The following is a 13,244-nucleotide window of genomic DNA, read 5'->3' as shown; positions in this document are numbered from 1 at the left end:
GTTGTGGAGAGTTTTCCCCCTATTTTGAGAGTTTCATTCCCCAACAGCTCTCCATTTTTTATTCTTTCAAATTAGCATAAAAACTGTTTGGAGTGAAGTAGGAATATACATGATTGCCTTGAAAATTGCTTCAATTAAGTTACATATTTGGTGTAATCCTTTCTTCTGATTTTAAGTTTAAATTGTATAACATTCTATTCCATTCCATTCATTTGTTTTGACCCTTTTTCTTGGCACATGTTCCTTTTTTGCCCACCAAAAAGATTATGCCCAGTGTATTCACAAAGATATATTTGAATCAGTGGTGGGTTTCTACCGGTTAACCCCGGTGTAGGTGAACCGGTAGTGGTGGTGGCAGGAGACTCAACCCACCCACTTGGACGTCATCACAGACACTGTGCACATGTGTAGAAGGTTCTGCACATGCGCAGAAGTGCCATGCATGAGTGAAGGGTGCACATGCGTGCATACGGTCACAGTTCTGAACCGGTAGCAAAGGTAAGTGAAACCCACTACTGATTTGAATGCATTTTAGAATAGAATAGAATAGAATAGAATAGAATAGAATAGAATAGAATAGAATAGAATAGAATAGAATAGAATAGAATAGAATAATAGAGTTGGAAGGGACCTTGGAGGTCTTCTAGTCCAACCCTCTGCCCAGGCAGGAAACCCTACACCACTTTAGACAAATGGTTATCCAACATCTTCTTAAAAATTTCCAGTGTTGGGGCATTCACAACTTCTGCAGGCAAGTTGTTCCACTGGTTAATTGTTCTAACTGTCAGGAAATTTCTCCTTAGTTCTAAGTTGCTTCTCTCCTTGATTAGTTTCCACCCATTGCTTCTTGTCCTACCCTCAGGTGCTGTGGAGAATAGCTTGACTCCCTCTTCTTTGTGGCAACCCCTGAGATATCGGAACACTGCTATCATGTCTCCCCTAGTCCTTCTCTTCATTAAACTAGACATACCCAGTTCCTTCAACCGTTCTTCATATGTTTTAGCCTCCAGTCCCCTAATCATCTTTGTTGCTCTTCTCATTTTATATGATAATATATGCAATATTCATCCAACTGAGTTGTTAATTAATATTTTGTAACTCAGTTGTTCATTAATACAAATTTGCAAAACCTGAGTGTGAATTTATTTACCAGAGGACAAACTCTCTTCAGACATGAGTAATGGCTGTAAGAGGAAAAAGACCCCTTTTCTTCAGTCCTCTTGAAATGGGACACTGAAAAGGACATAATATATTTCTTCATTTAATCTTAAAACAATCTTCCTTAACCCTAAATCTTTCAGACATATTGACAACAATTCCCAGAGTTCCTAGTATGACCAAAGGTAGAGGTTTATGAAAATTGCAGTCATAAAAAATCTGGAAAGTGCTAGTTGAGGACTGCTTTATGTTTAAGACATGTTTATGATTAAAAAATGAAACGAAGGATTCTTGGTTTGTTTTTTACCCATTGCCAGCACAAAATATTAGTGACTTTCAGTAAATATTATGTACCCTTGCAGCATAATATTTGAAAACTAAACTGTGGGATCTGGGATCACAAGCTTCCATAAACAGTATTGAAATAAGGAACATTAAACGGTGTTGCTATTGGATCTAATTCCATTGGGCTTTACGAAGAGAAGTTTAAATATGGCAGTTTTTGGAACCTGTGCATTCTTTAACTTATGTAATCAAGACACTTTTTAAAAACTGAAACATTTATGCCGCTGATGATAATCCAAAACCATAAAACAATTCTGAGCATGAATATCAATTTCTTTTATTAGATGGGTGGAGGTGGGGGTGGAGGGGTAGAATCTCCCTAACAGAAAGATTTACTGATTTCTATACATATTTTAGGCTGCAATGATTGTTTGTACAAAGACTTCCAAGTGCAGCCCATATGACCATTTAAGTGGTGGCTTCTCTTTCCTTTACAAATTGCACCAAAGGGGGCAATGGAGTATAAATAACAGATGAAAAGGAACATTTTTCTGAGTAAACATTCTAGTTCAGATTAGCACATCTCAGGACAAGTACAGAATTGAACAGAGATTGAGCTGTCTAGTGCCTGTTTATCATCTGGACATTCTATCAATCCTTTGCTGCAATTCAAAAAGCACAGATTGTTCATGAAAGAAGTTTGCAAATTTCATGCTTTTATTCTAAATAGATGAAAGAAATGTGCCCCAGTTTTAATATGATATACAAATCCTTTTTGGGCTTACTGTATTTGAATCACCAAAAAAAAGCATGAAATTTATAAACATTTTTCATGAAAACAGCTCATTGTGGAACAGTAATGTGATTTCTTCTTGAGCTTGACCAAATTGTATTAGCCTGATGTGAAAATTACCAGTGATTTGCTTTATTTTTATTAGATTTAGATCTCATTTATTTTAACAAGTCAAGGCAGATACATTCCTCTTCTGTTTGAGGTGGTTGAACTGAAGAGAATGACCGTCTCAAAATCAACCGGCCATCTCCGGTGCCTAAGTGAGACTAGAATTCACAATCACCCACTGTGTAGACCACTACCAACTGAACCACTACACAAGATTGACTCAGTGTTATGCGAAGAGTAAATACATTTCATCAGAGTACTTTCATATATATGAAAGTGTGATACAGTGCTTCCATATATATGATGAGTTGCATAGTGATGTTCTGAAGTTTGTGATTATATTGTAAGCTTCCCAAACCATTTGGGAGTTTGGAAGTTCCTAAATCCAGGAAAGACGTAAACAAACAAACACAGATGTGATAAGAGATCATTATTTTCATTGGCCCAACCCTTGATCTTGATGTGTTAGATCAAATAATTTAGCTGAGTTGGACTCATGGTGCTAATTGGGAATTGTAGTGCAATGCTACAGGTTTATAATATAATTCTTTTCTGATAATAGTTCCAGTGGTGGGATTCAAATAATTTAACAACCGGTTGTCTGCCCTAATGATTTCTTCCAACAGCCAGTTCACCAAACTGTCAGAAAGTTTACAACCGGTTCTCCCGAAGTGGTGCGAACTGGCTGAATCCCACCACTGAATAGTTCTAAGAATGCAATTTCTTGGGGTTGGAAATAGAAAATTATTTCAGTAAACTGACCTAATAGAAAAGACTAAATAAGGTAGAATATTATTAAATTCATGGGATAATCTTGACTTTTTAGCATCCCAAGGCAACCTTGATCTTCTGTCTATGCAGTATTCTATTGGAGGTCTTGTAAGTGAGTATATACTCCTAGAGACTCAAAACATCAGTTGCGTCCTCTTTTCCTGTCTCTTTCAGGTCACTCTAAAGCATGGTTGTCAAACTTGTGGCGTCATGTTGCCATCACATAATGTTTCGTGATGTTTTTTCCCTTCACGGAACTGGGTGGGCATGGCCTGTATGTGACCGATCTGGCCCACAGGCTGCCAGTTTGACACCCTGCTCTAAAGTAAGAGAGGAGAGATGCAAAACTCATGTTCAGTTTTTAAATGGAACATTTACTTTCTGCTAAGGTTGGACTAGAAGTATGTCCAAAATTCCTTATACACAATACTACTCAGCTATGTAAAGGGCAACTGAAGCACAAAACATCACTTTACTCCCAGAGGTACTAGGACTTGAAGGTCGATTCTAGTTTCTCCTTGACAGGGAAGGACTCACCTGGCAGATCTTTTAAAGGCAGAGGAAAGAAATGAAGGAACACTTGATGATTAACTATTTTGTTTACTGCCTGAAAATTATATAGACTGTGTTTGCAGTCTACCCATAGAAGACTGTTTTTGATCCACAAGCTATTCATACGGCTTGTTGTTACAAGCACATTAAATTCGTTTTGCGGGCACTGTCACCTTGCTACCATTTTCATCTCTCATATTCTCAGAAACAATTTGAAGAGAATCTTTCTCTTAACTTGTAATGCTGAAAAAAAGAGGTGAAAATTACTGTTCTGCCCTGAACTGCTAAAGGTCCTACATCTACAAAATTTCCACAACCTACATGAGAGGGGGGGAGGGAGGGATGGAGAGAGAGAGAGGAAGGAGGAGGAGGAGGAGGAGGAGGAAGAAAAGGAAAAGGGAAAGAAAAAGAGACCTAATGGGCTTGGCATTTTGTAGCCAGTTATTCTGAGCATATTTCATTCATGCTTGCTTTGATTGAGCTACTAAGGAAGAAACTGAAAAGCCATCAAGCTAGTATTCCACTTCCAGGGCCTGAAACTCAAAATGCAGGAGGGAGGAGGGGTTAAGGAAAGAATTCCCTCCAATAAAAACTTCAAGCATCTTCTCTCTCCAGTGGTGAAAATCTTGTTTGGCAGTAGTTTCAATTATCCTCAAAACAAGAGAGATATAAATCAGTTCAACAGTGTTGTCATGGAAATGCAAAGATTTGGAAGGCATTTCAAACTAGCTCAGAATCCTTAGGTAGAAGGGTCCATAGTTCTGGCTGAGATAATAGCTTTGTAATTCATTAACTTGCAAACTTTTTCTGTCCATCAGGAATTCTAACATCAGGAGATCAAATTCCAATTTTTCAATTTTCTTTGTAATTAAACAAAATATGATGCTTCTACCTAATATTTATTCTTCAGCATGCAAACACTTTTCCTAGAGAGATTCTGCCATAAGAGGTCCCCCCCCTGCAGTTTCCCTTACAACTCAGACAGTGGCCTAATATGGCTGAGTTTATACAAAACACTATTTCAAAATGAGGTTGGCTTGTTTGTGACTCAGTATGATGACTACTTTATGGTTCAGTGTACTTCATGAACCCAGACAATTGAGTTAATTTGATAAATAATGATTAAAAAACATGAGTTACCATATTGGGACAACATAGTTCATGTCATTCACATAAAGCAATATTAGTGACTGGATTGAATCTAATGTGGTTGCTTTCATAACAAAGGACAGTGTCCAGTGATGCCTGAATCCCTGGCCTGCACTTGTTTTAACAGCTGCTGCAAGCAAGGACCTTCTCTTTCCTTAGTTGGGAATACAAATTAAGAGAGACCCACTATTATCCTCCAGGCATTTCTGGAGGATGGGGACTTTCCTTTCTTTACTCATAAAGGAATTAGTCTAACATCTGAGTAGCAGTGATTGCTCTTGGAGGCAACAAGAAGCCAAAATACAGGGAAAAGCCACTAATTTACACAAGAAAAAAAAGGAAACGGACCTGGTCCAAACAGAGATTATCTTCTGTTTTCTTCTTACAGTGATAGGCACTGTTATGACTTGGCATCAGAGACTCTTTTCTTTGTTGATTCAGTTAATCCTGACTGGTTTTCTGGCTATTGGCACCTGTTTGTCTATTTTGCTTTCATGTCAACAGACCTGCCAGACAACATCGCTCTTGGACGATTGTTCTTCCCAGTTTGCCCTTGGGCATAGCTCTCTCTCTAAGAGCAATGGGCCTCATTAGCCCAGAAGGCCTCATCTGAACCCCTGCAACCTCTGAGCTGCCTTGCTTCAGGGTCATGATTTAATGAGAGCTTTGTTATCCAAGAAGTCTCTCAAACTTCAAGGCTAATTGGTGAAAGAAAAGCTTTGCTATCTAGTTGCATTGTAGAATTCGCCCCACAGCCTAAGACTAGATGACCATGCTCTGTCATATATAGCTATACTGACCCCTAGGGGCTTAACTGATCAGTAGATCTCTTTGGGATCCTGAATGTATATATAGTCTGTGACTGGCTAAAACCAGACAAAATAAGTCCTTTCTCATTTCTGAAAGACTTTCTTTGTGTAAAAGACCAAAGGGGTTCCTATATATCTGCAGAATAGTTTCCTTCCCAAAGGAAGAAGAGTTATTATCTCTATGAAGTGATAAAGCTATTCCAGTAGTTCTGTAATATGTAATCTAATTTCACTGAATTTCTGAAGTTAGAGTTCACATGATATTTAGAAATGAAAAGAAAAAGCTTTATAAAGATTGATCCATCTAGTTTAACATGACCTGATAAGCTCCTTAAGGTCTTTCCCACCTATTTCTTTGTTCAGCAATGCAACCAATTGAACAAGGATGTTTTCCACACAAGGCTAGTCCTTTTGTCAACCTAAAACCTTTAATCTCTTTGTCTGCCTTAGTTTGTGTCCCAAATGCAATGTCTCTTCATAGAAACATATGCTTATCTGAGTGGGGAAGTTGCTCCTTTCCGTAATAGTTCTTCACAATTGCCCCTCCAAAGGTTGCATATTAAAAAACATTTAATTTATTACATGGCCATATACACTTGACAAAGGAATAACAAACAAATATTTGGTAGTATTGCTCTTTTATAAGCAGGCCTTCTGCAATTTAACTTGTCTCCTATGGAGACATTTAATAGCGACTTGTTTAACGGTTATTCAGATTTAAAACAAGTGGTAGTTATCACTAGTTTTTGTACTCACAATGGTTGCAGTGTCCCCACGATTTGGGTGCTTGATGCCTGGTTCACAGTTATAATGTCACAACATCCTACAGTCACATGATCACCATTTGAGAACTTAACTGCTCACTTCCAACAAGCGAAGTCAATGGTAAAATCAGAAAATGTCACAAATGGCCACCATGTGATGTTATGTTTAATGATGGCATCATAGTTGCTTAACTACGGGAACCAGATGTGCTGGAATTGCTGTCATCAAATGGTGCACTCATGTGGCATCATGCTTTACATCACTTAGAGATAGAAATTCCAAACCGAATTACTATTATTAAGCAAGAACTACCTGTATGTGTAATGTAGTGCAGAAAATAAAACAGAATGCATTTCAATGGGGGAGTGGGAGCTCTTGATTAATTTTCAATTAGAAATGATCAAGCGATCCTTTTGCTTTTACTTTCTACTATCAATTATAGCCCATTGATAGTAGACATTGGCTACTTTCTTCCACATTAGAGCAACTAATCTCAGAGGGACCAGATACATTCAACACTTAAAATGTTAACCACATGGAATTTTTTCCTGCCTCTGTTTATCAAGAGAAGCTTTCCTGTTTTTTTGTTTTTCCCCCAAGTTTTTTTTTTTTTTTTACAAATATATCAATGTGTGAACAGTGTGGCACTTGAGTATCTTACATTTTAGTACAAATAAAATAATATTCTTCATATTTACTATAGTTGACAATCTTATATAGTTTTGATAATAGTACACATATTTTGTTGAATTATAATCTTACATTATTTGATTATTCAATATTTCAATATGTTATTTTTATGCCAATCACCATATTCTAAATGCCACTCCTTTTACTATAAATAAAATATTAATAATCATATTTGTTTTATTTAACTGACTTATATAGTTCTAATAGTCATACACATATTTATGTTAAATTATAATCTTCCATTGTTTAATTATTCAATATTTCAGTATGTTATTTTTATGCCAATCACCATATTGTTCAAACATTCTCAATACTACCATCATTCAAATTCTAATTTCCCCTGTTATCACTACTTCACCTTATTATATAAAAATGTGTATTCCACTAACCTCCCTCTCTAATTTCCATCCCCTCTCTAATTTTTAAATTATGCCAGTTATATTTAAAAATCTCTTTCTATCCACATTTTAATACTTATAAAATAATATTCATCATATTTACTACGTTGACAAGCTTATAGTTCTGATAATAATACACATATTTTTATTGAATTATAATCTTTCATTATTTAAATATTTCAATGTTATTTTTATGCCAATCATATTCTAAGTAGCATTCCTTTTATTACAAATAGAATGTTAATAATCATATTTGTTACATTTAACAAACTTATATAGTTCTAATAATAATAATACACATATTTATGTTAAGTTATATTCTTCCATTATTTAATTATTCAATATTTCAATATGTTTCAATCACCATATTGTTCAAACATATTCAATACTACCATCATTGAAATTCTAGGTTCCCTTCTTGTTATTTCTTCACCTTGTTATGTAAAAATGTGTATTCCTGGAAGCCTTCCTGGTTGAACTCCACCCTAGCATGCTGGAGTTAACATATTGGCAGCTCTGGAAAAATGACTTTTCAAAGAAGAAAATGTATAGAGGGTGAGAGAAAGAGAAGAAAGGAACTCATAGCTGTGAAGATTTAATAACACATAGTGGAAAAAATAGCGCTACGCTTCATTTCCTTTGGACCGCACCTGAACAAGACAAAGTTCACCGCCCTTCATCTAAGTCTATTTACACACACAGTAAACATTGGAGTCAAGATGTTTAAAAGCTGCATACCGCATTTAACTCCAAAACGCAGCCATCCCTATTCCTGCATTTATGGCCACAATAGAATTACCAGACAATCAGGAAATCCTTAGGTGGAGAATGGGAAATCCTATTGTTCTGAATTAATTTAGTAGAGAACTCCATTGTGGAAAATTAGTGTCAACTGTGAATTTCAGAAAAGCCCACATGCTAAGTTGAAATGGATATTGCATTTTTAGGAAGCTTCTATTGTTGTTGTTTGATATAATTTTCGTCCTGCAGAGACTTTTTCCCCTTACACTTCCATCTACATTTCTAAAAATACAACTTTCTGTCCTTTTGAAAAAGATGCTTATTTACATTTTAGTATTAAAAATTGTTGTTTTACAGCAATTATTGCTGGAATAAGCAGACCCATTTTTTTCTTTTCCCAAAATAGTGATTGCTCCTAATCTACCACTATGCTTGAAGTCCTTGAAACATGCATATGCAATAATGAATTGAGTATCAGTAGAATTAGAGAGAAGTATGGAATACTAGGCATCAAGATAATAAGTATTTATAAAATATCTGTCACATTAAAGTAGTATTAGTAATTGTGGTTTTCATTTTGATCTACTTAAGACTGGGCAGTATAAAATAAAAAATTCAAATCAAATCTTTATTGTCAGCACACAACATATGTACAATGAGATTGGTTGATCCTCATAAACGACATTCATGATATTCCCAAGATACTCAGTATAGTACTACACTGAAACAGAAAAGAAAGGAAAGATTTAGGAGGTGGGGAAGAGGCAGCAAAATAAAATTTAAAAAAACAATGAGATGCTATGTCTTTAAAAGTTATGCAGTAAAAAGTTCTTAGTTAAACTTAAATCTGGAATCTTTCTTAAGAGTCCTGAAAGAAACAATACCCAAGAGTTCTTTTCATTGTGAATAAACTACAAACTTTAATAAAATGGGGATTGTTATTTAACAGAATTGCATTGCAGCACTTTGATGAAACTAAACTAAAACAGTACTGCTATATCCCAAAATCAATTGATGTCCATTTAACACAGCTAATTTTTACCATAAACTTTTTTTAAGAAAAGGATCTTGTGGTTTGCAATCCTTGAATTGCAACATTGTAGAATAGCAAATGTTTTGGTTCAAAGCACTTTAAGATAATCTGACTTTCATCTTGGTATGTCTGAATTATGAAGCATAGCATAATATTCTTATTGTGCTTTTCTTTGATGCATGGCCAAACAATTACAGTGATTACAGTAAGTGATAAGTGCCATATATGAATGGAAACAATCCACTCAAATCGAGCAATCCAGAGGGGGATTTTATATCATCTGATATCTCTCCAAACAATTTTTTTTTCAGTAGTTCATGTCTTGAGCTATAGTTAGTTGAGAACAATCAATCAGAATAGAGCTGGAAGAGACCTTGGAGGTCTTCTTAAAAACCTCCAGTGATGAAGCACCTACAACTTCTGACAGCTAGCTGGTCTTTCTAATAAATCTAAAAAACTGGAATAAGTAGCAAGGATTGGCTTACCATGCATCCTGTATGCCCCTCTGCCTCCCAAATCTATATCTTCCTTTTGACTAGAAGAGGAAAGAATGCTATCAATAACCTTTATTTTGAAATGCAAAAACATATTTTATCATGCACAGAACAGAGACACCACAGCTGCATACTTATAAGACATTCTTTACTAAAAGATGATGCCTACTTCCACATCATTTTCCCTTAAAGGGTCAACTGTGGAACCAAGTTGAAAGAAGTTCACTTTTCCTTTCACCCAATGTCATTAATGGTGGTGATGCCCAGCGAGCTCCCCCCTGACCCTGGATGCCCCTGGGGGTTTCTTTTGGATGTTCCGGGGGCGCTGGGGAACGCTGGGAGCTCGGGTGTGGCCAGCGCCAAGGACGACGCTGTGGTAATGGCGGCTGCTGCGTGGCAACCAGGTCGAGGGCGGTGGTGCTGGAGAGCTGGAGAGTTGTTGGCGTTGGAGGAGAGGAGAGGAACATCAAGCCTCGACATTGAAATGGGGGAGTTGAACCCCATTGTGCTCAGGGGTTGAAGGATACATGGCTGACGTTAAGGGTTTGTGTGGAAAGACCTGGGGTTGGAGAGGCTGGTGGACGGCTCAAGTATTGGGTCGCTATGGATGGCCTCCCCCCCCTCCCTTTTTAGGCCCTGTTATCGGCCTATTGGCCAATGTGGACTTTCTTCCCCAGAGCTTGGGACCTGGCTCTGTCTTTCGTCCTGTCTCCTGGCTGTATGGAGGACAAGGCAGTTACGGGAGGATGGATGGAGCCAGCTCCAGACTACGTTCGCCGCGGACGGGACTCATCTTTTCAGGGCCAGGAACGCCAAACCACCGTGAGAGGGTGGTTTTGGACTTTTTCTGACTTTTTCCATCTTGCCTGATTAGGATGGCCAACCACCGTGAGAGGGTGGTTGGATAGTTCCCCTCAGCTGGACTGAACGTGAGGACTCCTACCCATTACCATGAGAGGGTAATGGTGACTCTTCCGATTATCTTAGTCTTGCTTCCTGGACATTTGAAACCATCATTATAGACCCCTAGGCCATGTCTAGGCCAAACTTGTATTATCACTCTAGTGTTAAAATGTATTCTAGGGCAAAGCTTCTTGTGCTGCGAGATTCCCCCCTCTCGCAGGCCTGGCCCTCTATGTTATCGAGGGCCCACCTTAATGACGGATCTTGGGACCCCGAGAGGTGGCATGTCGCAAAAAGGGGATTGAGGGGTTTTTTAAAGACTTTTTTAATTAGACTTTTAAGGGGTTCTGAGGGTGGGGGAGGTTATGTGGGTTTGGGGGAAAACCCACGGGGGTTGGAGACTAGTCCGGCTGCTATTAATGGTGCCGTAGGGGGTACGGACTCTGGGGGAAAGGGGACTGTTAGAATGCCCTCTAGTGAGGGCTTCTCTATTAACACGCTGAGTGGGAGGGGCAGGTATGGCGGGAGCAGGGGGCCATATCATGTGGTGGGGGCACGTGCTCGCTATCTCCGAGCGATTGCGTGCCCCGGTCCCCTTAGCTCTTCCTGTTCCCCAGGCTGCTTAGAGTCTCAGCGCCCGAGTCTCCGGCTGATGTTATGTAATGCCAGATCCGTAGTAAATAAAGCCCCTCTCATTTGTGATCTTATTCAGGAGGGGGGAGCGGACCTGGCAGGTATCACGGAGACCTGGTTGGGCCATGAGGGGGGGTTCCCCTCATGGAGATGTGCCCATCAGGCTTCCGTGCATTTCATCAGCCGAGAGCTCAGGGCAGGGGCGGGGGGGTGGCAGTCATTTTAAAAGAAGGTCTTGATCCGAGGGAGACCACTGTACCTCAGATAGCCGGATGTGAGTCCCTTTTTGTGAAGTGGGGTCGTGGGGTGCAGATGGGTCTGTTGATCACGTACCTGGCTCCCTGCCACGTGGCAACGACCCTGCCCGAACTCCTCAATGTTATAGCCGAGGTGGCGGCTGATACCCCCAGACTTGTCGTCATGGGGGATTTCAACCTGCCATCCATCGGTGAGACATCTGAGGTAGCTCGGGAGTTCATGGCTTCCATGACGGCCATGGACCTGACCCAAGTAATTTACGGCCCTACTCATATGGGGGGACACACTCTGGACTTAGTTTTTATCTCTGGTCAGTGGTTGAGTGGCCTTGATATAGGGGATGTAGATATTGAACCCTTGTCATGGTCTGACCACTCGCTCCTTCGACTTGACTTTCTGACCCCCGTACCCCGTCGCAGGGAGGCGGAACCGACCAGGTGGTTCCGCCCCAGGCACCTGATGGACCCTGATAGGTTCCAGATGGAGCTTGGGCCATTTCCTGAGACTCTAGCTCATGACTCGGCTGATGACCTGGTGGCCGCCTGGGATAGGGCGGCTGCCGGGGCTTTGGACCGGGTCGTGCCTTTGCGGCCTCTGACCCGGCACCGAACTCACTTAGCTCCTTGGTTTTCCAAGGAGCTGAGGGTGATGAAGCACCGGAAAAGACGCCTAGAGAGCGGTTGGTGGGCCAGTTGTTCCGAGTCTGACTTGACACTGGTAAGGTCTCATATTAAGACCTACCTAGTGGCGATAAAAGCGGCGAAATCTAGCTATTTTGCCGCTCTTATCGCGTCATCAGATAACCGCCCAGCCGCCCTGTTTAGGGTGACCCGCTCCCTCCTCCATCTGGGAGCACGGGACGACCCCTTGCAGGGCCGAGCTGAGGATTTTGTACAGTATCTGGATGATAAAATAACTCAGATTCGGGAAGACTTGGCCGCCGACTGGGTTAGTTCAGACGAGACGACTGAGGCAGGCCTTGAGAGTGTTATCTGGGAGGAGTTCGATCCTGTGGCTCCCGAGGACGTGGACAGGATCTTGGGGCGGCTGAATGCAACCACATGTTTATTGGACTCGTGTCCCTCCTGGTTGGTGCTGACTTCCCGGGAGGTTACACGAGGCTGGTTCCAGGGGATTATTAACGCTTCTTTGAGCGAGGGTGTCCTGCCGGCCGCCTTGAAAGAGGCAGTGGTGAGGCCTCTCCTCAAGAAGCCATCCCTGGATCCGGCTGTTTTGGCTAACTATCGTCCAGTCTCCAACCTTCGCTTTATTGCGAAGGTTGTTGAGAGTGTGGTGGCGCGACAGCTTCCCCAGTACCTGGATGAAGCTGTCTATCTGGATCCGCTCCAGTCCGGCTTCAGACCTGGGTACAGCACGGAAACGGCATTGGTCGCATTGGTGGATGATCTCTGGAGGGCCCGGGATAGGGGTTCTTCCTCTATCCTGGTCCTATTAGACCTCTCAGCGGCTTTTGATACCATCGACCATGGTATCATGTTGCGCCGGCTGGAGGGACTGGGAGTGGGGGGCACCGTTTTGTGGTGGTTCTCCTCCTATCTCTCCGACCGGTCGCAATCCGTGTTGACAGGGGGGCAGCGGTCGACCCCAAGGCGCCTTGTTTGTGGGGTGCCGCAAGGGTCGGTCCTCTCGCCCCTCCTGTTCATCATTTATGTGAAGCCGCTGGGTGAGATCATCCGTGGTTTT

This window comes from Pantherophis guttatus, chromosome 2 (assembly GCF_059756535.1).
Source record: "Pantherophis guttatus breed Tessera chromosome 2, ASM5975653v1, whole genome shotgun sequence".
Classification (NCBI taxonomy): Eukaryota; Metazoa; Chordata; class Lepidosauria; order Squamata; family Colubridae; genus Pantherophis; species Pantherophis guttatus.
Note: the sequence above shows the minus strand (reverse complement) of the source record.